The 26,162-nt window shown below is 39.2% G+C and overlaps 1 protein-coding gene across 1 annotated transcript in view; it reads right to left on the bottom strand.

Moving 5' to 3' along the window:
* The window catches only part of ARPP21 (cAMP regulated phosphoprotein 21), a 134,120-nt gene that overhangs the window by 16,962 nt on the left and 90,996 nt on the right, over window positions 1–26,162 (bottom strand). The window lies entirely within an intron of this gene.

The following is a 26,162-nucleotide window of genomic DNA, read 5'->3' as shown; positions in this document are numbered from 1 at the left end:
AACATCCAAATGCCATCTTATTTGGTCTCGAAGACACCAACGAATCAGACTACATCACCAAAGTTTGTGATATCATAAGCAACTCAAATACAACAAACATCTCTCCTGAAGATATCATTGAAATAATCAGAGATGGCCCTGGGTGCAAATACAATGACAGCTCTGTGGCCCCAAAATTTTGTAGAGTTGTATGCAAAAATGAGTCCAGCAAACGCATATAGATTCATACAATAAATGCCATTGCAAAAATCAATCCCAACCACAAAAAACTTCGCTCAAGACCAGACATATCCATACTGCAAAGAATCCGCTTCCGTGAACTCTGCGCAGAACTCAAAAACCATCTTGACAATGGAGAAAAGGACCTCCTCATTGACTACAGAGTTGATTGCATCAAAAGAAAGTCACACAACCCACAACTCCGCATCCAACCCCCCCCATCCAATCCAACATTACTCAAAACTAGGCACGCACACTCCTAACTACCTCTGTTCCAACTACAACTGGCCTTAAATGCAAGCTACTCAATGCAAGAAGCCTTGTAAATAAAATACATGAATTTCTCCTCTTACTAAATACGGATAAATTCGACATTATATTTGTCTGTGAAACATGGCTCAACGCATCTCTCCCTGACTCCATTAGCACAATAAGAGACTATCATGTTTACCAATCAGATCGTGAAATCTGTAGGGGAGGTGGTGTTGCTATCTTCTATAACAAGTCCCTACATTTAAAAAACATCCAAGTTACCCAGGAGCTTGCTATCCCTGAGACCATCATCTTTGAACTGTCCTTAAATATCACATTTCGGTTCTTACTATGTTACAGAGCCCCTGATTATGACATCGAACATGCAAACAAGCTAAATACACTACTAACATAGGCAGCATCCTGCCCACATGCTTTTATCTTTCTTGGTGACTTCAATCTACCTCACATTAACTGGACCCTTAACAAATGTACAACTGAACCCACACATGCAACTTTCTACAATGCAGTAACAAATCTGGGACTAGAACAACTAGTAACCAACAACACTAGACTTAACCACTGCCTCGATCACATGTTCTGCAATAGTTTGAATTCAATTTATGGAATACAAATTAAAGAACCCTTTTACAACAGTGACCAAAACTTGATTGACTTTTGTCTCAATATACATTCACACAAATATCATCATGATGACGGAATTCCCAATTATAACTTCAAAAAAGGCAACTATGATCTTATAAACAACGATCTCTCATCCCTTGATTGGCAATTTCTATTCTCTGGATGCAATACCATAGAAGACCATTACAACATCTTTTTACTTGAAGCCAAAAGAGTCATCAAACTATCTGTACCATTAACAACTCCCCAAACCAGAAAAAACAAATTACCCATAACAATAAGGAAGCTTCAATCCAAAAAGAAATCACTTTGGCAGAAAAACAAATCTGGTAACGTTGCCAACTTCAAAAGATGATACAAAAATTTATGCCACCAGATAAAAACTGAATGCACCAATTATCACATTAAACAAGAAGAAAACCTTCTGTGCCCCAATTCAATCCGTGCTTTCTACAATTTTGTAAACAACAAACTAAAAGACTCAAGGTCCATCCCACCCCTGAAAGGACCTAATGGTAAAGACTGCACTGACGACACTATTAAAGCCAACCTCTTTGACACATTCTTTGGTTCAGTATTTGTAAACAGCAATGGATCATGCCCAGTATTTTCTTGTCAAATCACAGACAACTACAGTGATCTAATACATATCGATTTTACAGAAGACAATGTTGAAAAAGCACTATGCAATCTAAAACCATCTCCATCTATTGGACCGGATGGAATATGTGCCTACTTCTAAAAAAAGCTATCCACTGCCATAGCCGAACCTCTAAGCATAATCTTTGAAAAATCTTTCGGGACCAGCTCCTTGCCAAAACTATGGTCACAAGCCACTGTCATCCCCATCTTCAAAAAGGGAGACCCCAGCCTAGTTGAAAATTACAGACCAATCTCTTTATGCTGCGTCACCTGTAAAGTCATGTTATCAATTATTAACTAATCCATCATCCTCCACTTAGAAACAAAAAAACCTACTCTAATAAACAATTTGGTTTCAGGAAAAAACTATCATGTAATCTGCAACTCTTACACTGCAAAAACATACAGACTACACAACTCGACTACGGCAAAGCAATAGACACAATCTACATAGACTTCTGTAAAGCCTTTGATTCAGTGGTACACAACAAACTACTCCTAAAACTAAAATCTTATGGTATCTCTGGATACCTGCATAACTGGATAGAACATTCCTGTCAAACAGAAAACAAATGGTCAAAATTGGGAGCGTCCTATCAAATTCTGTACCTGTTAACAGTGGTGTCCCCCAAGGCAATGTTCTAGGACCAACTCTTTTTATACTCTACATAAATGACCTCTGTGATCATATCATAAGCAACTGCATTCTCTTCGCTGATGATGTAAAGCTATTCAACACCACAGACAATACTGCCAGCCTTCAAAAAGACCTTGACTATGTATCAGAATGGTCAAACAAATGGCAACTTCAAATCTCAACAAATAAATGCTCTGTCCTACATATTGGCAAAAAAAAAAAATCAGAAAATAAAATACAGGCTGAATAGTCAAGACCTTGTTGATGATCCAAACTCTGTCAAGGATCTTGGAGTACTCATCTCTAAGTGCTAGAGCCCACTGTAACTACATAGATAAAAAGGTGTTAAAAGTTGTTAACCTAATCTCATGTAGCTTTTTCTCTGGTAATATTACATTAATAACTAGCACATACAAAACATTTGCTAGACCAATACTCAAATACAGCTCATCAGTCTGGAACCCACATGACATATCTGATATTAACACAGTTGAGAAAGTCCAGAAATATTTCACAAGAGTTTTCCACTCCTCTACTCATTGCAGAATACCTTATGCCACCAGACTCGAAATTCTAGACCCAGAAAACCTAGAACTACATCACCTTCAGTGCCCATCTAAGTGTAGTATATAAAATCATACATTGCAATGTCCTACCTGTCAATGAATACTTCAACTTCAACCATAACAACACAAGAGCAAACAATAGATACAAACTCAAGGATAATCGCACCAAACTTGATTGCAGGAAATACGACTTCAGCAACAGAGTGGTCAATGTCTGGAATACTCTACCTGACTCTGTGGTTTCTTTCCCAAATCCCAAAAACTTTAACCTTAGACTATATACTCTTGACCTTACCCCTTTCCTAAGAGGTCTGTAGGGGGTGTGCAGAAGCACACCAAAGTGCCTACTGTCCCTGTGTTATTGTTTCTTTTATTTTTTTTATATGTATCCATGTATTCATAACTATGTTTTTACTTATTCCTATTATCTTGTAAGCAATTGACAATAAATAAATAAATGAATGAATGAATAAATAAATAAATAAATAAATAAATAAATATAAAGATTGTGATTTTAAAAATAATCCTAGTTAAACTTAAATAAATCTATTAGAAATGAAGGTTGAGTCATCCAATAATCATCAAATGTAATTAAATTTATGAAGTAAACAGTTTTACTTTCTTACACTAGTTTGTTCAAAAGCAACAAAAAGTAGGCATGTTAGAATGTATAGAATCCAGATTTAATTCTTTATGATCACATTTTTGCTTCAATTCATACTAAATAATGAAAATGCTGCTAACAATTTTTCAATTACAGCAACAATTACCATTCAAACTGCATTGCAGTCATAACTACCCATGTTGGCTTATCCAATCCCTAGATATCCCAAGTTTATCCCAAGATAAACTCCAGCAAGACAGGATTTGGGAATTCATACCCTGAATGAGAGATTTGAATAAAAATAACAGACTGTGACAACCAGGATCCATAGAAGGCTTTATTAAAGATATTTGCAAATAGGACCCCAACTCCCAATTAATTAATTAGGAGAAGGAGACACTCCCTTAAAATGGTTACAGTCTTTTATACAATATCACATTTAAATGATTATATAATGTTTCTTGTTTTTCACACATAGGAGTTATAGGGACTTTCATCAGAAAGAAATGGGTAGGCCTGGGTATACTATAACTCCTCCTCCCCATCCTATAACTCCTCCCAGACTCCTCCATGGAAATCCCCTAGCTCCCATCATCATCAGATTTCCTGTTGTGTCCACTTAACACAATAGGTCATTAATTAACATCTGTTAATGTCAGGGCAACCTCGTATCTCATACATGGAAACTCAAGCCAAAAATAAAAAAACCACTTCAGCCAAGGACATAATATTTTTAATTTTGCAATAACAAGTTACACAAACTTGACATTCTTATATAAATGTTCAAATATCTTTCTAAAAAGTCAAATTAAGAACAAAAAATGGAATCTCTTTGGTTCTATATCTTTTTAGGTGTAATAGGTAAATATATGGTAAATATATATGTTTTTTCCACTGTTTTTTTTTTTTATCATCTTACACCTGAGAATTACCATCAACTCAACATAAGCCAAACCTCTTGCTGACTTAAATGTTTACTTGCTACTTCCTGTTTCTTAGGCTTAGGCACCTTATAACAGCGGAAAAACAACTTACATACAGGTATACATTGGATACAAATACATGAAATAAGTCCTATTACAATGATTACCTCAACACCAAAAAATATCTCCTTTAAACAAGTAAGATCTGGCAACCAGGAAGTCTATCCATTCCATAGTTTCTTTAATGCATTACTATCTGTAATATGAATTAAATGTGTAGTTATATTGTGTAAAACCTTCACCTTAGACTCAATAAAATGCACCTTGTCATTTATATCAAAGAAACACGTCCCGTCGAATTCCTCACATCCGTAACCCATCTTCAATAGAATGTAATCAATTGCTACACTATTCTGTAGCACAGACTTCCTTATTTCTCCCATCTCATTGGCTAAAGCAGCAATAGCAGAGGAAGTTACATTAATGCTTTTTGCCAGAGCACAAGTTAAATGTCCCAGTTGCAGGTTATTATAGTATGTAGCTCTCCAAGCAAATATTCCTAGGAATTCTGCTTCTACTTTAGATAGCACTACTACTTCATCATTACAATCTTCAGAATAAGCATCACTAAGTGCTGATCTTTTCCCTCTGTAGGATAAGTATAGATAATAATGTGGGGTTCTTTATGCTTAGATGCATCCTCGTGTACATGGATATGTACATGTCCATTTCTCTCCACTGTATCATCCAATACAGGTTCTCTATAAAATCGAGGATCACGATAAAGACTAGAGTTCATCACCTTATAATATAACTTGGTTTCCTTGTTTATATTCTTAGCATGTGCAATTGCCATAACAGTCGTTAGACGCCCAGTTGTACAGGGTCCACCAATCGCATTAGCTGGTATAAACGCATACGCATAAGCTCCACAAAACATAAACCATCCTTTAGGTAAAAACAACACATATGTCATCCCATCTATCTCTTCAACTTCTGTACAATGAAAAACATCGCCAGTAGACAAGTAATTATAATTTTTTTTCTTGCTTTTTCTCTGGATGTTTATATTTTACACAATCATAAGTGGGAAAAACTGTCTTAACCTCAATAACCAGCTTTTTTCTGATTTGTCCACTTAGTTGGCTTCACAGGAGATCCAAACAAAATAATCATCTTTGATAAATTATACAAAGTTATAAGCCTCAGGGTATATAATAATCCTAGATTCCACCAACAAAAACTTTCCTGGCACTGGCACTCCTATAAAACAAGTAGACACAATGTCTGTAAGCGCAGTCTCCCCTTTTACACAGAAAGAAAAACTATTTAAAGCCACTGTCAGATCCATGTATCTGCCATTCTTCAATGGAAGAAGAAGGGGGGGAGTTGATACAAGCAATCCTTTTTGATGTAACCTGAATATATTAAATCTTATATTGTATCTGTATAACTTGCACATGATATACAACTGGAAGACTGGAGCCAGATGTCTAGAAACTTGTCACCTCTTGGAGAGATAGCAAGAGGAGAAGGGACCATAAAAATTCCAGCTCTGGAAGATACTCCCTGGGAAACTCTTCTAAATTACGTTCCCAGAAAAGGGGAGGGGGGAATTAATATGTTGGTTCTTTGTTTGACTAAATCCACATCTAAATAAGGGGAGGGGTTTGAACTCCCTTTATCTATTACTGATGCCTAAAAGCATCTTAGATTCTGCTTTGACTAGTGCTAGGATTCACTCCCTTTCAATAAAGGATTCCTTTTGAAATATCTAGCTTTCAGAAGTTCATTTTTTTTCAGTTGAAGGGGAAAAGTCCAGTGCTTACATAAAGCAGAATCTGCAATAGAGGTCAACCCAGAGAGGATTTTTTTTTTAAACCTCACTCTACCAAGGGGAACCTGCAAAAATGTCCGAATATAGCAAGGAGAAAGGGGAAGCCGAATGCTGGGGAGAAACTTTGACAACTACCCAGCCAGACACTGACTTTGTGTACCCCATCAGTGAATCTGCCTATGAAAATTCCACAAAGCCCCAGTGGTCTATAGACATAGGAAAAGAGAACCAAACTGGGATGGAAGAACCAAGGGAGTAACCCTCACCCAGGGAAACCATAAACCCAGGTGGAAAATGGAGCTGGAGGCCCTCTCTCATCAGGAAGAATGGGTTGAGGAACCACTGGCAGATGACCGACTGAAATGGTACATAAATCACCTCATGAGGGAAGCCCTGGAGGACCTCAATGTGAGGGATGAACCAGGTCGCCAACATAGGAGAGTGAGTGCACCAGAAATTGAGAGAACCCAAGGTGTCACCCCTGATCCAGCAGAGAATGATCGGACATTGGAACAAGCTGGAAGACCAGCAACCATACTAGGTAACCAACCCCTTGCCACTCCAGAGAAGGGAATTAACCCTGGCCAACCCAGAGACATATAACTGCAGAGAAAGGTCCCACCCATAGGGGTAACATTTGATGGGGAACCCCAGAAACTGGGATTTTTTTCTGGTGCAAGTCCTCACCTACATGCAAGAATACGGGCGGAATTTCCCAACCCAGGGGCCCCAAGTGCGAGTCATCACCCTGGTCCTAGAAGGGGCAGCAGCCAGATGGATGGTACTCTCCACAATGTCAGCACCTCAGAACTGAGGAACCTTGATTGATTCATGACAGCCCTACGCCACTACTTCGAAGACCCCCTCGCCAACAGAAAAGCCCGCAACCACATTAGTCATAAAGCAAGGCCATTGCCTGGTAGCTGAGTACACCAAAGAATTTTGTGACCTGGCTGGCCAAGTCATCTGGACAGAAGATATCCTAATCTGTTGGTTCAAAGATGAATTCAACAATTACCTGTACACTGCCTGCCTGTCCCATGGGGCCCCAAACCTCCTGCATGAATGGTACCTGGATGGTAGAGGAGGTGGAGATAGACATGACCCGTAACCAGTACCACAGTGGCAGAGTCTGGAGAAGATCTCCACCTCAGGGAAAGCAGGAATTTTTCAAACCCCAAACCACCATGACCCCAAGACTAGCTGGCTCCTTTAAGTGTGGAAAAGAGGGGCACCGTGCAGCAGAATGCTGTTCAAAAACCCCTGCAAGAAAGCCAGACCACCCATCAGGGGGGGAAACCTGAAAATCCAACCCTCAAGGAAAGGAATCTGGCCTGAGAAGCCAAGAAGCTGTGAGGTTCCAGTTCCCCCTCAACCCAGAGGAAGAATCCCCAACACCCTGAGGATACCTGAGCCAGTCCAAAAGTGATCCAGAAGATGACCTGCTGGTAAGTGACCCAATTGAACCACTCACTCTACCCCAAGACTGTTTATCCCCAGCTGAGGGAAGGGGGAGGAAGTTGCAGCATTGTTGGATTCAGGATGCACCCAGTGCCTAATCAACCCCACCCTAGCAGAGAAATTGGGAATCCAACTAAGGAAAATGGAAAATCCCACCGCTTTCTGCCACTTAGATGAAATTATAGCAGGCGGGGGGGTGAGCCAACCAGTTTTGCCACAGAACCATTGAAAATAAGAATAGGAAACCATAGTGAGATGCTCACATTCATTGTAGCACCAGGAATGGAAGAGCCACTAGTCCTAGGACTCACATGACTACAGAAATGGAATCCAAAAATAAACTGGAAGAGAGGAATCATACATTTCCAGAAACATGTAGCATTTGCATACAGCCCAGAGGAAAGGAAAAGAAAGAGAACAGAGAACCAGCCATGGCCGGTCAGCTGGCTGAACCCATTAATATCCCCAAAGAGTACCAGGATTTAGCCCAAGTACTTAGCAAGGAGGCTTCTGATGAACTCCCACCCCATCACACCACAGACTGCACTATTGAAATCCTACCAGGGGCTAAACTTTTAAAACTGAAAATGTACTGCATGTCCTCCAGAGAACTAAAAGAATTCAGAGCATTTATCAATAAAAATCTAAAAAGGGGTTTCATCAAACCTACCCAACCAAAAATAGCAGCCCCAGTATTATTCCACAAAAAGAAAGATGGCTCTTTGTGTCTATGTGTGAATTACAAAAATCTAAATACCATCAGTGTGGAGAATATGTACCCACTCCCCCTCATGAAGGACATATCAGCCCACCTCTCAAAAGGATTTTTTTTTTCAAAGTTAAACCTACGAGACGCACACTACCACATCAGAATAAGGGAAGGAGATGAGTGGGAAATGGCTTTAACACCCCACTGGGATGCTACCAATTTAAAGTCCTCCCTTTTGGACTACAAGGAGCACTTGCCATGTTCATGCAATTAATTAATGAAACTCTCTATGATTTTTTGTACAAAGTGGTCTTGTTTATCTCAATATTTTAATCTACACCAAAACAAATGAAGAACATATCAAGTTACTCTGAGCAGTTCTCAAAAAAACTCCTAAACGCCAAACTATATGCAAAACTCTCTAAATATGAATTCCACCAAGAAAAAATTCACTACCTGGGATATAGAATATCCCATGAGGGAATAGAGATGGACCCACAAAAAGTAAACGCTGTCATTGATTGGGAATCGCCCCATACTCGCAAACAACCGCAAAGCTTCCTGGGTTTTGCAAACTTTTACTGCCAGTTAATTTCAGTTTTTGTGAATATCACCCTCCCTATCATGAACTTGTTAAAAACGACAGTGGGGGGTAAACCCAAACCAAGGCCACCCCTTACCTGGATGATGGAATGCCAAGCAGTATCCAAAAACTTAAACAACTGTTCTCAGCAGAACCAATCCTGATATACCCAGACCCTGAACAACCATTTGTCATCCAAGCAGATGCTAGTGATGTAGCAGTTGGAGCAGTTCTACTCCAAAAGAATGAACATGGACAGTTACAACCATGTGCTTATACTTCTAAGAAACTGACAGAACCGAGCAAAGATGGGCCATATGGGAGAAAGAGGCATATGCTGTGCGATGGGCACTCCTCACATGGAGACAGTTCCTAGAAGGGACCAAATCTCCTTTGAAGTCTGGACTGATCATAAAAATCTAGAAGCCCTGAAAACTCCATGGAAACTCTCAGAAAAACAAGTAAGGTGGGCTCAATACTTTACATGGTTTAATTTCACTCTCAAATATCTCCTAGGGGGAAAAATTTCTTGGCAGATGCCCTGTCCAGGAAACCCCAATACAACAGTAAAAAGACTGAAGTTATAAAGCCCATGATCCAAAGCCCAACTTGCAGCCAAAGTAATCACCCAGGCACAAGAGAAGAAAGAATCACTGACTGACAATGCAACAACTTCAATATTTAAGGAGACACTACTTAAGCATGACTGGCTCCAGGTTAACAAGGACACTTGCTTACTCAAAGATGGTCTAGCCTGGGTAGAAAACAAACTTTATGTCCCTGCCAGCCAGAGGGTGGACCTCATGAAACGTTGCCATGACTCAAAAATAGTTTTGCAAAACACTTTGGTTTTGTAAAAACCCTGCACCTCATCAAAAGACAATTTTGGTGGCCATCTTTCAAAAAGGACATTGAAAACTATGCTGCTAGTTGCCTCATTTGTGCTGCTGCAAAAAGAAGACAAGGAAAATCTCCTGGACTTTTACAAACAGTGGCAGAACTTTCAGCACCCTGGAAAGAGATCTCTATGGACTTTATAATGGAACCCCCTGAAAATGGAAGAAATACTGTCATTTGGGTTGTAACTGATCTTTTTTTCAAAACAGGTTCATTTTGTACCATGCCAAAAGAGCCCAACAGCCAAGGCCTTGGCAAAGATGTTTTTAATACACATTTATCGCTTTCATGTAGCTCCCCAATGGATTGTTTCAGATAGGGATGTACAATTCACATCCACATTTTGGCAGGCGTTTTTAAACCTATTAGGCTCCACCCAGGGGTTGTCGTCTTCCAATCACTCCAAGACTAACGGCGGAGCAGAACGATCGAACAGCATATTAGAACAAAATTTAAGATGCTTTATTAATTACCAACAGGACTGACCTTCCTTTTGCAGAGGTAGCATACAACAACTCGATCCACAGCAGCACTGGTTTCACCCCATTCCAGGTAGCCACAGGCCAAGAATTCAACCCCATGCCAGAACTACCCACCAAGGAACCTGAAATTCCCTCCTTTAAGAAGTGGATTAATAATTTGCAAGCCACTTGGCCAATGGACAGATTAGCCTTAAAAGAGGCTAGAGCAGCTTTTAAAGCTCAAGCTGACAAAAAATGTTGTGATCCTAAACCATTCAAAGTTGGAGACCGTATATATTTGTCCACAAAATTCCTAAAATCCTTGCAGCCCTCTAAGAAATTGGGATCTAAATTCATTGGGCCATTTTCCATCTCCAGAATTATTAATCCTGTTACAATAGAGCTTCTACTTCCCAAAACACTTAGACAGATTCATCCAGTATTTCACTGTAGCCTACTCAAACCAGAGATGACTTCAAACATTAGACCCCCTCTTCCCACACCTCCAACTCCCATTATGGTACATGGGGAACAACATTTTTAAATTAAAGATATCCTTAATTCACACATTCACCCTGGATGCACAAAATATTTAGTAGCTTGGAAACACCTTCCTTCCTCAGACAATGAGTGGGTAGCCAAACGACATGTAAAAGCACCCACATTACTATGGAAGTTCCACCTGAAATACCCTCAAAAACCATCCTAAGTTGTAAATGTAACACATGTTTTATGTCTTCCAGGTGGATTTGTCAAACTTTTGAGGAGGGCAGGATGTCAGATCCGTGTATCTGCCATTCTTCAAAGGAAGAAGAAAGGGGGGTGGGGAATTGGTACAAGTAATCCTTTTTGATGTAACCTGAATATATTAAACCTGATATTGATTCCATATAACTTGCAGATGATATACAACTGAGGACTGCAGCCAGACGTCTAGAAACTTGTCATCTCTTGAAGAGATAACAAGATGAGAAGGGACAATAAAAATTCCAGCTCTGGAAGATACCCCTGGGAACTCTTCTAAATTACGTTCCCAGAAAAGGGGAGGGGGAATTAATATGTTGGTTCTTTGTTTGACTATTCCACATCTAAATAAGGGGAGGGGTGCTAACTCCCTTTATCTATTACTGTATGCCTGGAAGCATCTTAGATTCTGCTTTGACTAGTACTGGGATCACTTCCTTTCAATAAAGAATTCCTTTTGAAGTGCCTAACTTTCAGAAGTTCATTCTTTTTCGGTTGAAGGGGGAAAATCCAGTCTTATAGCCATTCTCATTAATTCCAGAAAAACATTCTCACTTTTTGCTATTGGCTCCTTTTCTTCAGTATGTCTTACATTTCTTCTTAAAATCCTTGGAGCTTCAAGATATCCAATAGTACATCTACCTCTCCAGGTAAATGGAAGTTTCATAAGAGCTATACTGCAACACAAAAACAACAACTTCATTGGAACACCTCTTAATTCAATATATGGCATAAACAATCCCTCCTCCAGGGCTCTAAATCTCATCTAGGAAGGAGAATAATTGCCATATATTTCAAAACAATAGTTGTTCCATCCTCTTAGACAATTCTTTATGACTAGTAACAATGTCATATGTGCATTTACATGTTGGGTATTTTCCCAAATACAAACCATCACCTAAGGCGGATCTTATACAGATTCCAGCCTCAGCCATAGGTTCCGTCAATGTCAGTGATGTCTGCACGTGATAATCTGTACTGTTGGGTTCAGTTTGGAAACATAACTGTTGCCATGTTATCGGAAAACTAGACAATATCTCAGAAGCCTCCATTCCTACCCCACACAAGGCAAAAATCATTATAAACATCATAATGTCAAATGCACTAGGCACCCACCCACCTTAATGTATGTAGCTTATACTTCAAAACATACAACTGGTTGGGGACTTACGTCCACTTCTTTATCTTCTTCCGCATTCAGAGGACACAGAACTTGTGTACACCAGTCTATTGTTTCATGTCTTAATATAATCAACAATATAAGAAAAAAGTTTATTACACTCAACAAAATAATCAACTCCTCCTCTTAAAGTTCCATTAAACCTAAGCTGAAATAGACATATAAATATCTATCCCCACTATCTAAAACAAAATATAAAGTTCAGTCCTTCAAAGCTTGCTTCAACCGGAGGCAGAAGGCGGATCCACTGGTCCCTTCACACATGAATGATGTGTCCAATCGCACTCACGTGTCCGCACAGCCGATTCTGTAGTCAACAGTACTTGGAATGGTCCTTCCCGGATAGGCCGCAACTTTCCCAAAGCTTGCCACTGCTTTATCAGGACCCAATCTCCATTCTTAAAGTCATGCACTTGGAAATCAAGCTGCGGTGTTTGAGCCAAAAGTCCTTTGGACCTTAAAAGAGAAAAACACGGGGACAGTCCTTGTATATATTTTCTCAGAAAACTATCTTTAATTTCTATCCTAGGCATACCCACACTCTCAGTATAAGGTATTCCAAACATCATTTCATACGGTGAAATTCCAACATCTTTTCTCTGACAGGTATGCACTCTCAACAGAACCAGAGACAAACATTTTGTCCAGGGTAACTGAAGCTCTAACATTTTTTTTAACGTATTTTTTATAGTTTGGTTCTTTCTCTCCACTTTGCTAGCTGAAGCCGCATGGTGGGAAAGATGAAACTGCCAATCGATTCCTAATTCTCTCATTATTGCCTTTATCACATGAGAAGTAAAATGTGTACCTCTATCACTATCAATGGATTCTACCAATCCATATCTAGGTATAATCTGTTCCAATATCAACTTTACAGTCATTTGAGCATTCACTCTCGCACATGGAAAAGCTTCCACCCACCCAGTCAAATTATCAACAATTACCAACAGATATTTTAAAGTTCCTACTGCTGGCATTTCAGTATAATCAACTTGTACTCTTTGGAATGGCCAAATGGCCAAATCTCTCCCTTCTTCCAGGTGTTTATGTATTATTTTCTTATTTACTCACACACAATGTATACATTTCCTACTTACTTGCATAGCTACTGTGTACAAACCTCTGCAAATATATTTTATTTTCACAATATCTACAATTGCTTATGTTCCCCAATGGGTACCCTCATGTACTTTCTCTATTATGTTTCTCATGAAAGGTTTGTTTACTATTTTATTTATTTATTTATTTTATTTGGTTTGTCAATTGCTTACAAGATAACAGGTATAAGTAAAAACATAGTTATGAATACATGGATACATATAAGAAAAATAAAAGAAACAATAGAACAGGGACGGTAGGCACATTGGTGCGCTTATGCACACCCCCTACCGACCTCTTAGGAAAGGGGTGAGATAAATGGTAGAAAGTCTATCTGCAATCCTTGCTCTGTTAGCCACTTTCCATCTATATGCTCTGCACCATCTTATTTCATCTGTTTCTATTCTTCTTCAGTGAAATCTGGTTTAACATCCCATTCCAAAATAGGAACCAAAACCATTATCTGCATTTCTTCTCCCATGCTTGCAGCTTCTTTCACTACCTCATCTGCTAATCTATTTCCCCAAATCTCTTTTGAATGCCCCTTCTTATGGGCTTCAACATATATTATAGCCCAACCGTTTCAGGCCTTCAGCCGTTTTCAGCACTGCTTTTATAAGATCCACCTGTCTCTTCACATACCTGAGCTGAGTAATCTACAGGTAAACAGCCCATCTCCAACACTTCAGATGTGTCTCCATTCACCATTGCATATCCATTCATTCATTTACCATTCTCTACTTGAGAAGACCCATCAATAAACAAATTAATTCCACCCTCTATTGGGCTATCTTCCAAGTCCTCTCTTACCTTTGCTGGTAAATCTATAGCTTCAATACAATCATGTTCTATATTGTCCCATTCCCATCTCTCTCCCGAAAGGAGAGAGATGAGACAATAAAATTGCTTCATATTTAAGAAGCCTAGCATTTGTAAGCCACTTATGTGCCTTTTGCATTAAAATGGTCCTCACCTGATATGGACTGCTTACCACTAAAGTACTTCCAAAAGTTAACTTCCTACTTTCTTCTACTAATATAGCCATAGCCGCTACTGCCTGAATGCACAAAGGCCAACCACGAACTACTGGACCCATCAATTTTGACAAAAATGTTATAGGTTTCTTCTTCCCAGCCCACACTTGAGCCAGAACACCTTTAACTATGCCGTCTTCCACTGCAATAAACAAATGAAAAGGCTTCTTTAAATCAGACAAACTCAACACAGGAGCTTGTATCAATGCTTTCTTAAGCATTTCTATTTTATTCACTTCTCCACTACTCCAAACAATCTCCCAAGGTTCATAATCCAACAATTTTTCATACAGAAACTTAACCTTTTCCGTATAACCATCTATCCACAAATGACAATATCCTAACAATCCTAACAATTTCTGAATCTCCTCCTAATTTCTCGGTACAGGTTGTCTGACTATCCCCTCAATCCTTTCTGGATTGATCCTCTTGCTTCCATGACTAATCAAATGTCCTAGGTCCTTGACCTCAGAGTCAACATATTGTAATTTCTTTCTTGAAACTCTTAGGCCCTGTTGTCCCAAGAAATTCAACAACGCATTTGTGCCTTTCTCAACATCTCTTTTCTTCTCACCTGAAACCAACAAATCACCCACATATTGCAACACCATTATACCCACAGGTGGTTCAAACCCTTCAAGGACCTACTCTAATGCTTGTCCAAACAAATTAGGACTTTCTGAAAATTCCTGTGATAAAACGCACCATCGATACTGCTGAGTTCGATGTGTATCTGGATCTGTCCACTCAAAAGCAAAGATATTCCTGGATCTCTTTGCTAAAGGACAAGTCCAAAAAGCATCTTTCAAATCTATTACACTAAAATACCTGTGTTCATGTGCAATTCTCCCTAATAATGTTTAGGGGTCTGGTGTAATAATATGCCTTTCCACCACTAGGTGATTTATGGCTCTCAAATCTGCAACTAGATGCTAAGAACCATCAGGTTTCTTGACAGTTAAGATAGGTGTATGGTATGGTGACATTGCAGGTTCAATTAGCCCATCTTGTAATAGAGATTCTATTACTGGCTTCAAGCCATGTCTCCCTTCCAGGGAAATATTATACTGCTTCTGCCTCACTGGCTCAACACCTTTTTTTCAAAATCACTCCACAGGTGCAATATTCAAAATACTTCTACTTCCTTTCGCTTCCCACACTATGGGATCTATAAATCTTTCCTGTTTGTCTGTTAACAAATTAACACTGCATCTGTCTTCTGTGAAGATAAGCTCACAACCTGATAAGGACAAAGCATCTCTCCCCAAAAGATTCATACCTGCTTCAGGTATGAATAAAACATCCAATATTATTTCAGAGTGTCCTCCTTTTAAACACACATTATCAACAATAGCAACATTAAAAGGTTTTCCCTTCACACCAGATACTATCAAGGTTTTCCTTACCTGGATAACACATTTAGGTAATTTACACAAAGAAGTTCTAGTTGCACCAGTATCTACCAAGAAAACTCAATCTTCCTCTTCAGGTCCCACCTTTAAGTTTACTAGAGGCTCCCAGTGAGACTCAAGAGTTAGGAGCCCTTGACCCCCCCCCCCTAATCTTCAATTAGGGTATGCAACCTCTGTTCCCTTTTCTGCATTCTCAGCTTGTTCGGGCAATTTCTCACAAAATGCCCTTCCTTGCCACAAACAAAACACTGTTTGATTCCTCCTGTCTCCCTATTCTTGTTCCAAGACAGAAAGCCTCGATCCTGTCCAGGACATCTCCATCTGCCTCCAGCATATGGCACTCCAACCCTTCTATTACTACTACCACCTCTACCTTTAACAGCCCCATCCATCTTATTTTCAGGCTTCGTTGCTGCCTTGAAAGCAGAAACTATTAGCGGACTTTTCTGCCTTGTTTTGGCATTGTCACAATTTATAAAAACTTTAGTTGCCTCTTGCAACAAAATGGCGATATCTGACTCCGCCCATCTTTCTAGCTTCTGCAGTTCATGTTACACATCCGACCACACCTTTGTCACAAAACTGCAGTTTCATCAAAGCCTGGTATTCTGATACTTATTCAAGCTCTCCTTGATTCTATTCAAAAACTCAGCTGGCAACTCATCTTTTAACTGACCTACATCAAAAGATTTAGACAAATTCTGCCCTTGTGGCACTGCAGTTTTCAAACCTTGCACAATAATCCTCTTAAGATCTGCCATCTGTACTCTATGCTCAGGATTCTTACTATCCCATCAGGATCTACCAAAAGAAACTTGGTCTCTGCTACAGCGGGGTCCTGCACCCCTTCCTTATTAGGGCCAAGAAACAAATCCAATAACTCAGATAGGCTTCTCGGGTCATTTTGCAAAGATGGCACAGGCATTTTATAATTTCTTAATTCAGAGGAAGTGGTACGTTTACAAAAGTTGTCACGGGAACGCCTTCAGCTGTAAGACCATTAGGCATTTCTAGTTTATTTTCTTTCCTTGCCTTAGAACTCATAACTGCTCCCAAATAAGTTCCTGCGGCATATCCAATAGAGTCTAACTCATGCTTCAGCTCTCTGTATTGTGTAACAGCTGGCAAATCACTTCCTCCAGCCCCATCAGCTACGTCCTCCACTATCTGATCAGCTGCAACCATATTATATGGGGGAGGGCACGGGTAGCTAGCATATTCCAGGGGTTCCCACTGTTTCTCTTCCTCCTTAGCATACAGAATTTTCTTATTTGTAGGAGGAAAAGAATCTGTCCACTGCACATGATATCAGGGATCTACATATTTCAATTGTGCTCCTAATTTCTTTTTCTTCAAAACTGTTCTCAAAGCATCTAACCAATAAGAATCTGACTCTCCAAATTTATTCCACCTATAATTTGGACATTTTAACACAAAGGTCGGCCACTCAACCATGCAAAGTTCAATTTGTGTCACTTTATCAAGTGAGTTATTATACTTAATCAAGCATGGCTCACTCCATTGCTGGAGCAACTCCCCAAGGGGAGAGAGTGCTGAGATTGATGGCACTTCAACAGCAGCTGGCTTTTTTGATAGATAAGTCCCCATTTAGAAAGAGCTAAACAACCCCCCCCAACACAGGAAATGAAAGAGAGGAAATTTAAAAACAGTATAGACACACACACTGGCGTCTCACACTCCAAACATATATTATCCACCCAATCCACAATCCATACAGCCACAAGCTTTTTAAACAACCAAGCGTTTTAAACAACCCTTAAAAAAATTTACAAAGTGTTGCAACACAATTTATAAGTTTTACGAGTAGACCTAGATCACCTGAATCCTGGTGCATCAGTTCTTGGGTTGTCTCAGACTTGATGGTCACAGGTCATCTGTCAAACAGGCTACTAAGAGTGATTTTCCCTCCCGGGCAAAAGAGCCATCAAACTGTCAAGTCCACAAGAAAGATGCCTTTTCAGTCCAAGAAAAACCATCCACCCAGAGAAAAAAAAGTCTTTCTCAGGCTGGCTTGCCATTGAGAGATTTGAATAAAAATAACAGACTGTGACAACCAGGATCCATAAAAGGCTTTATTAAAATATTTGCAAATAGGACCCCAACTCCCAATTAATTAATTAGGAGAAGGAGACACTCCCTTAAAATGGTTACAGTCTTTTATACAATATCACATTTAAATGATTATATGTTTCCTGTTTTTCACACATAGGAGTTATAGGGACTTTCATCAGAAAGAAACGGGTAGACCTGGGTATACTATAACTCCTCCTCCCCATCCTATAACTCCTCCCAGACTCCTCCATGGAAATCCCCTAGCTCCCATCATCATCAGATTTCCTGTTATGTCCACTTAACATAATAGGTCAATAACCAACATCTGTTAATGTCAGGGCGACCTCGTATCTTCTACATGGAAACTCAAGCCAAAAATAAAAAACCCCACTTCAGCCAAGGACATGATTTTTTTAACTTTGCAATAGCAAGTTACACAAACATGAAATTCTTATATAAATGTTCAAATATATTTCTAGAAGGTCAGATTAAGAACAAAAAATGGAATCTCTTTGGTTCTATATCTTCTTAGGTGTAATAGGTAAATATGGTAAATATGTATGTTTTTTCCACAGAATGAATTCAAGGGTCATTCTATTTACTACACTTCAAATTCAGTTACATAAAACACATAAAAATCCCTTTTGTAAGATAACTAAGTCAGGGGTGGAATAAGACAGGGTTAAATACTGGTTCGGGATTTACGAGGTTCAGTGTTTTATGATGTGCTTCCCTGTACACTGCAAGCGCGTGCTTGTAAATCGTCATCAGCACACTGCATGCAGAGAAGCAGCCTTTGAAACAGCCCTCTTTTCCTGCTTTTTTAACTGCAGCTGTGCCTTGTTCGGCAGCTGAAGTTGAAAAATCAGGAAATAAAGATCAGGTAAGATCCTAGGTGGATGGGTGGGCAAAAACATCAGCAGACATAGAACCCGTTCTTTGTCTGCTGCTCTTCAGAGCTACCAGTTCTACAGAGGTGGACAGAACCAGTAGAAACCCACCCCTGAACTAAGTTCAACTATACTTTAAGATGCAGCATCATACAAACTTATAGTACTTAAGCCTACATGCCATTCCCCTATAATCAACATATTTTTTTCTAGAGACTATACTTAAAACCAAAATATTAAATTATCAGTTTGGATTTGGATACACACACACACACACAAATATAAACCCAATCAAAATAGGGCCTTTCTGAATTAATGTAATTAATTCTTAAATTTGTGAGCTACCTACATCTAGTGTTTTAGGTATTTCTGACTCTCAGTTATACTCTTCATTTTATACAAATCCTTTTCCTTTTCCAAATGTTCAATACTATTTAAATGTGACTTTGAATCTATTATAAAGGTCAAAATCCAAACTTAGCTTTGTATACATGATTCCAAATATTTTATTATTTTGGATAATATTAATATTATATCTAATTATTTACATATACTGTAGTTAAATATTGCTAGGCATTATCTTGAATTTCAATGCAGATTCTTCTTAATGCTAGGTAAAGCAATAATAAAATACATTTAAAATATATATTTTATACAGTTTGAATAAATATTATATACTTAAAATATTTTTAAATATATGAATATATTATTTTTAAATAAAATAAAATAAATGATATTTTTATTTACAAGGCCACTACTGAATACATATTATCCCACTAAAATTAATTTTGCTTCTAAATTATTTAGATACAAATGTATACTATTCTACAGAATCTAAAATACTTTTAACCACAGACATCAGGAAGTTATTAGTCTATAATATAAAGGAGCACATATGATTCAGGAAACATAATGGTGCAGTGGTTAGAATCTAGTATTGTAGGCTACTTCTGCTGACTGCTGGCTGCCAGCAGTTCCACAGTTCAATTCTCAAGGTCGACTCAGCTTTCCATCCTTCTGAGGTCAGTAAAATGAGAATCCAGATTGTTGGGGGCAATATGCTGACTCTGAAAACCACATAGAGAGGGCCATAAAGCACTGTGGAACAGTGCTATTGCTGCTCAGTCTGGCTATATGTGTATGTGTATATCTCAGCAGGCAGCAGCATTTGTTGAGTAAGATCATACCTGCTTAGTAGTTGTATGGGAATAGAGAGAATATAAAGTATTTATAGCAAATCTTTATACTATTGTTTAAAAAAAAACCCAAAAGAATTCAATTTGAAACATTTGCTATTGTACAAAACCTGGTATAACTATACCCAAATATTTGCCAAGGGTTAAAAGCAAATTGAGGATATTTTCATACAAATATAGATATCCAGAAATTAGTTCAAATTTTTCACTGAAGTAGAAGAGTGAAAATAGTTGAAGATTTCTGATTAAGTTTTCAATTATATAGTCAAATTGAATTAAATATGTGTGAATTAAATTAATTCTCCTGATTATTTCATAAAACCAGACTGTAGTGTTGCAACAACTTAAGAGCAGAAATAGTACATCATACTTTTATACTCAACATTACCGATACATTGCCGATACATTGTAAGAAACAAAAAGTTAACTCAAATCGCTAAGAGTATATTCCCTGGAAATACGATTTTATGAATCTTACCATCAGTTTTTTTAAAGATATTAAATTATATGTAAAATCTAGATTTTACAGCATTCCCAAACTTTTTTCTTTCCCACATTACTAATTTAATAGTCAATTAAATAATCAATAATATTTATTTGACCAGCAAAAATCTAAAACAAAATTAAAAGGGAAATAAATGAAATAAAATACTAACAGCTAGCAAAATAAATCACAAAATATAACATTCACCCCTCTTACTATATTAATAGTTATTTATCCAGGTGATAAACCTAAAACATGAATAGCTTTCAAATAAAAATGAAAGCTATATATTCTCTATAGTTCACAGTTAAGTTGTATAAACCAAGTAATATTTTAAAACAAAATATGTCTTTGACCAAGTACATCTGGTCAAGCCACAAGATAAAAATTATGTCCATTAAATTGATTTAAATTCTGAAGGAAGAGATTCATGTAAAATGTATCTGGCCTCCCAGGAAATTTATCTATTAGGAGTACAGTGTAGATGAACCTAATATCTCTGTAAAATTTATAACATAATAATATACGTATCCTCACCACATAGACAAATATGCTTAGCTGCTAGAATAGCCAACAGTTCAGAAGGTAGGCTTAAGATAAAGAAGGATATCAGAGCGTTTGCAATGTGACTACTATTATGAGACAACCCAGGAGCAAAACAGCATAGAGACTGACATTTAACAGTGGTTTATATATAAAACATATACAGAAATATATGTGGTAGCCAAATACCTGACAAGCAATCAATCTTCTTAACTCTACATGGGGAACTCTGCAATGGATACAGGACACAAGGAGAGATAATATGCCCTCTAATGGCTGCCTTATATAAACATCTCTTAAAGTGGACTCCTTAGTTTAAAACCAGCAATACCAATGCTGATTCATCATCATTGCATCAGCCTTATATTGCTTCAGCCTTACATTGCATCCACCTTACAGCTGGTTAGCTCTTAAATCCCAATATCTTAACACTCCTCCCATTTAAAGCTGAACAGCTGATAATCCAAATGCTTTAAGATAGCCCTTATATTTTTTCACAGATACGGGCTTTGTTAACACATCAGTTTACAAATACTGATACATCTTATACATATACCTTTACATCCTTTAACAAATGTACATACCAGGTTAATTCTAATTACAGTGTCAACATACAATATTACAAGCCATGTGCAACAGTGCTTTACACTGCAGTTCATTATTGTGTAATAATGCATCTGTGTAACACCATTTGTGCCCTACTGCCTTTGTCTCTTCTGGCAATGACATGATCTCCTGGCAATTATGGAGTTCATACATGACTCTGTATGCTCTAACCTCACTTGCAGTGAACAGTTCTGGAGGTATAACCGTTATTACTCCTCTCAGATCTCCTTGGAATTATATGTTTCTGAGTTACAGTTTCCGGTCTCTCCTCTTCTATACCTGTATCTTCTGTGCTTTTGCTTTTTATTACAGATCTATCATCTTCTAAATCTATATCTGACCCAGTTTTCTGTCTCTCCTTCCCTGTCTCACCTTCCAGTAAACTAAGACTACGCACTGGCAGGAACACCTCATGATTAGCATGTATCCTGTTCCAATTGTTCTGCTCTGCACAACTAGCAGATCTTGAAATCACTACTTGTTTTGTACCATCTGTAAACCTGTATCTTTTTCTTCCTCACCCATACCCAACAAATCTAAGCTTCCTAGCCTTTTTCTGTCCTTTTCTCCTGGTGCCTTTATGAATATGTACCCAGGCATAATTGCCAAATGTTCTTAAATGAGCTAAGGAGGGTTTCCTTCCATGTAACAGGAAATATGGTGTTTCCTATATTGCCACACTCCATATCCTGTTAATGATATAATTCATGTCCTCATGGCTTCTTCTCCCCAGTATATTTTACTCATGCTTGCATCAGCAACCAATGCGTCCTTCATGGTCTGTATTACACCATTCCTCCTTTCAGCCACTTCATTTTCAGCTGGCAAATATGGATTCGTTCTTCTATGACTTATGCCTAGACTGCTTAACCACCTTTGGAATTTCTCAGACATAAATTCAGTCCCCCTGTTTGCAGCTGGCTTACTTTACACCCATATTGCCACTCTACAAGTGTTACCCATTGCCTGAATTGTTGCAATACTTCAGTCTTGTTTTTCAGCAGATAACAATACCCATATCTACTTTAGTCGTCTACCACGACTAAGGCATATCTAGCTCCTCCTAAAGAGGGTGCCATAGGGCCAACCAAATCAGCATGAACTAATTGCAATACTCTGTTGTTCTTGTACTTTTCTTACTTATAGGATACATTTTGGATTTTGACTCTTTACAAACAGCACAATCTAAATATACATTATATTTCTTTAACTTCAGCCCCTCAGCTAGGTCTGGCATCTTTTTCAATATGTTAAAACTTGTACACAATTGTCATGTTTGGGAACATTCATAAGTACACGTGCACAACTATTTTCCTGCCTTCCCAGAACATACAGGCTATCCTTCTTAACCCCTCATGCACGTTTCTGTCCATTTTTCCTAATGGTGTATTGCCTCCCTGCAAATAGTATTTCATAACCCTGCCTGTCTAACTTGGATATACTCAACAGATTATGCTCTAATGCAGGTACATATAAGACATTGTACAATGTATCACTTATTTCTGGTATATAAACATGATCTTCCCCTTTTACAGCAGCTCTTTGTCCATCAGCCAGATTAACTCATGTTTGAATTACTGGTTTCAAATCAGAAAATGCTTGTGGATTGTTAGCAATATTCTGGCTTGCCCCACTGTCCAACAACCACATGTTCCTGGTGTGTACAGTTGTTGACGCTGCCAGGGAAAATGATGCTGGAGAACCACTCTACATGTGCTGAGTAGTCCTGCGCCCTGGTCTCGCTGCGCCTGTTCCTCCTTTCAGGGCAGCATCTTTGGAGATGCTCAGTAGAACTACACATGTAGCATCTCTTCACAAAGTTCACTGTCTCAGCTGCTCTGCCACTATCCTGGACCTTTGTAAATGCTAGCCTCTGATGAGCGCTCTATCTTCCCTTTCCTGGTCACCTCGCCAGCTGTTTCTGCTCCTCTAACGATCAACCAGTTAAATATGCCATGGTTAAATCCTGCGCTTGCATAGACTCCAGACTAATGCCTTTCCATTTTTCTTCTGGTCCCCATCATCCAAGACTGTTGGGGGATTCGTAACAGTTGTCCACAACTCCTACCTTTGCAAGTACATCTCCATCTTCACATTCCATTTGGCCGAGACACCAAGAAACCTCCTTCCATTATGCTGACAGAGGCCATGTTGCCACTAACAATGATTTAAACCACATACTCTGGTGCAAGCTCCCACTGAGTTACTCTTCTCTTTGGGTTACTCTTCTCTCTAGGCTCTCCAGTCACCTGACCTTCTCTCTGTTCTGGGCTCATAACCTGTCATAGTATTTACAGTGTGACTACTAGTATAGCAATAGCACCTAGCCTTATATACCACTTTATAGTGCTTTACAGCCCTCTCTAAGTGGTTTACAGAGTCAGCATATTGTCCCCCAACAATTTGGGTCCTCATTTTACCCACCTCAGAAGGATGGAAGGCTGAGTCAACCTTGAGCCTAGTGAGATTCAATCTGCCAAATTGCAGGCAGCTGGCTGCAGCAGAAGTAGCTTGCAATACTGCACTCTAACCATTGTGCCACTGAGGCTCCATTATGAGACAACCCAGGAACAAAACACAGCACACAGAGACTTAGATATTTAACAGTGGTATATATACAAGACATATACAGAAATATACGTGGTAGGCAAATACCTGACAAGCAATCAATCTTCTTAACTCTACATGGAGAACTCTGCAATGGATACAGGACAAAAGGAGAGAGAATATGCCCTCTAATGGCTAGCTTATATAAACATCTCTTAAAATGGTAAAACTTCTGTGGACCCCTTCTTAGTCTAAAACCGGCAATACCAATGCTGATTCATCTTCATTGCATCAGCCTTACATTGCTTCAGCCTTACACTGCATCCACTACACAGCTGGTCAGCTCTTAAATCCCAATACCTTAACAAAAGACCTTGACATATTTGAATATTGGACTTTATTTAACAAAATGAAATTCAGTGGTGAAAAAAGTAAGGTTCTATATTTAGGCAAGAAATACACCCAACGCACATGTATAGTATAGGTCACGGGTCAGATCTAGCCGCGTGCAGTTCTTTGGACCCTCTCCTGCAGCTCCGTGTTGGATGATCCTACCACTGGCTGGATCTGCACCTTACCCTCCCCTCCCACTCACTCCTAGCCAGCTCTGAGAAGAGAAGAGCGATGGCGGAAGATGGAAACGTGTTCCATATTCCAGAGTAGGAGCGAAGTGCCTCCCTACTTGCCTCTTTTTCTGGTCCTTGTTGGTGCTGTGCACACCTCGGCTGCTGGGGCAGACGCATGACTTTTCTCCACCTGAGACACTGGCTAGGTCTTCTGCAGACGATGGTCCACACTGTAATGGGCTCCAGGAGAAGGAAAAGGGGACGCCTTCTCCCCTATTGTGAAGTAGATTAAGTTTAAGTGTGCTGCGCGAGGTGCTGCAAAAATAGCGAACAGCCATGGAGGCAGAGAAAGCAACAGTGTCAGCCACAGCAGGCCCAGCCAGCGTCTAGGGGCAGAGAGAATGTCATGGGTCTCTCCATATTACTCTTGCCACTTACATGGCTGCTTGTTGCTTTTGTAGCACCTTGTGCAGCACACGTAATTTAGTGCACTTCACAATGGGGGAGACAGCATCCCCTCCTCCTCCTCCTCCTCCTCCTGAAGGTCATTACAACATGGAGCATCAGCTGCAGCTGGCCCAGCCAGTGTCTCGGGGCAGAGAAAAGTCATGCATCTTCCCCAGTGGCTGAAGTGCGCACAGAGTCAAGCAGAAATGACTGAAATGACTCTTGACTTAATCACATGGTAAAATGCACCCAAAGAAGAAAGAACATCAACAAAACAAAAAACAAAAACCCAACCCTCAACTGTTTTTGGAAATTGGTCAAGGGGGGCATACTCACACACACATACACATGAGAGGGGGAGGGAGGGAGGGAGGGAAGGAGGGAAGGGGAGAGATGAGAGAGAAAGAGAGATGAGAAAGAGATGGAGAGACAGGGATGAGAGGGATGTGTGAGAGGGAGAGATGAGAAACAGAGAGAGATGGAGAAAGAAAGAGAAAGAGAGAGAGAAGAGTGAGAAAGGGAGATAAGGAGAGAGATGAGAGAGAAATGAGAAAGATGAGAGAGAGATGAGAGATGAGAGAGAAAGAGAGAGGGAGAAAGTGATGAGAGAAAAAAAGGGGGGAAAGAGAGATGAGAAAGGGAGGGAGAGAGAAATGAGAAACAGGGAGATGAGAAAAAGAGAGAGAAAGTAAAGGAGATGAGAGAAATGAGAAAGAGAAAGAGACGAGAAAGAGATAAGAGAGGGAGAGAGATGAGAGAAATGAGTGAGATGAGATGAGAAAGAGAGAGAAAGAGGGAAAAAGATGAGAGATGAGAAAGAGTGATAAACGGAGAGAGAGATGAGAAAGAGACTGAGTGAGAGACAACAAAGAGAAATGAGAAAGAGGGGGGAGAAAAGAGAGAGAG

Source organism: Pseudonaja textilis, chromosome Z (genome assembly GCF_049901715.1).
Source record: "Pseudonaja textilis isolate UNSWEBS1 chromosome Z, rPseTex1.2, whole genome shotgun sequence".
In the NCBI taxonomy this organism is placed as follows: domain Eukaryota; kingdom Metazoa; phylum Chordata; class Lepidosauria; order Squamata; family Elapidae; genus Pseudonaja; species Pseudonaja textilis.
This window is presented reverse-complemented; position numbering and strand designations above follow the sequence as displayed.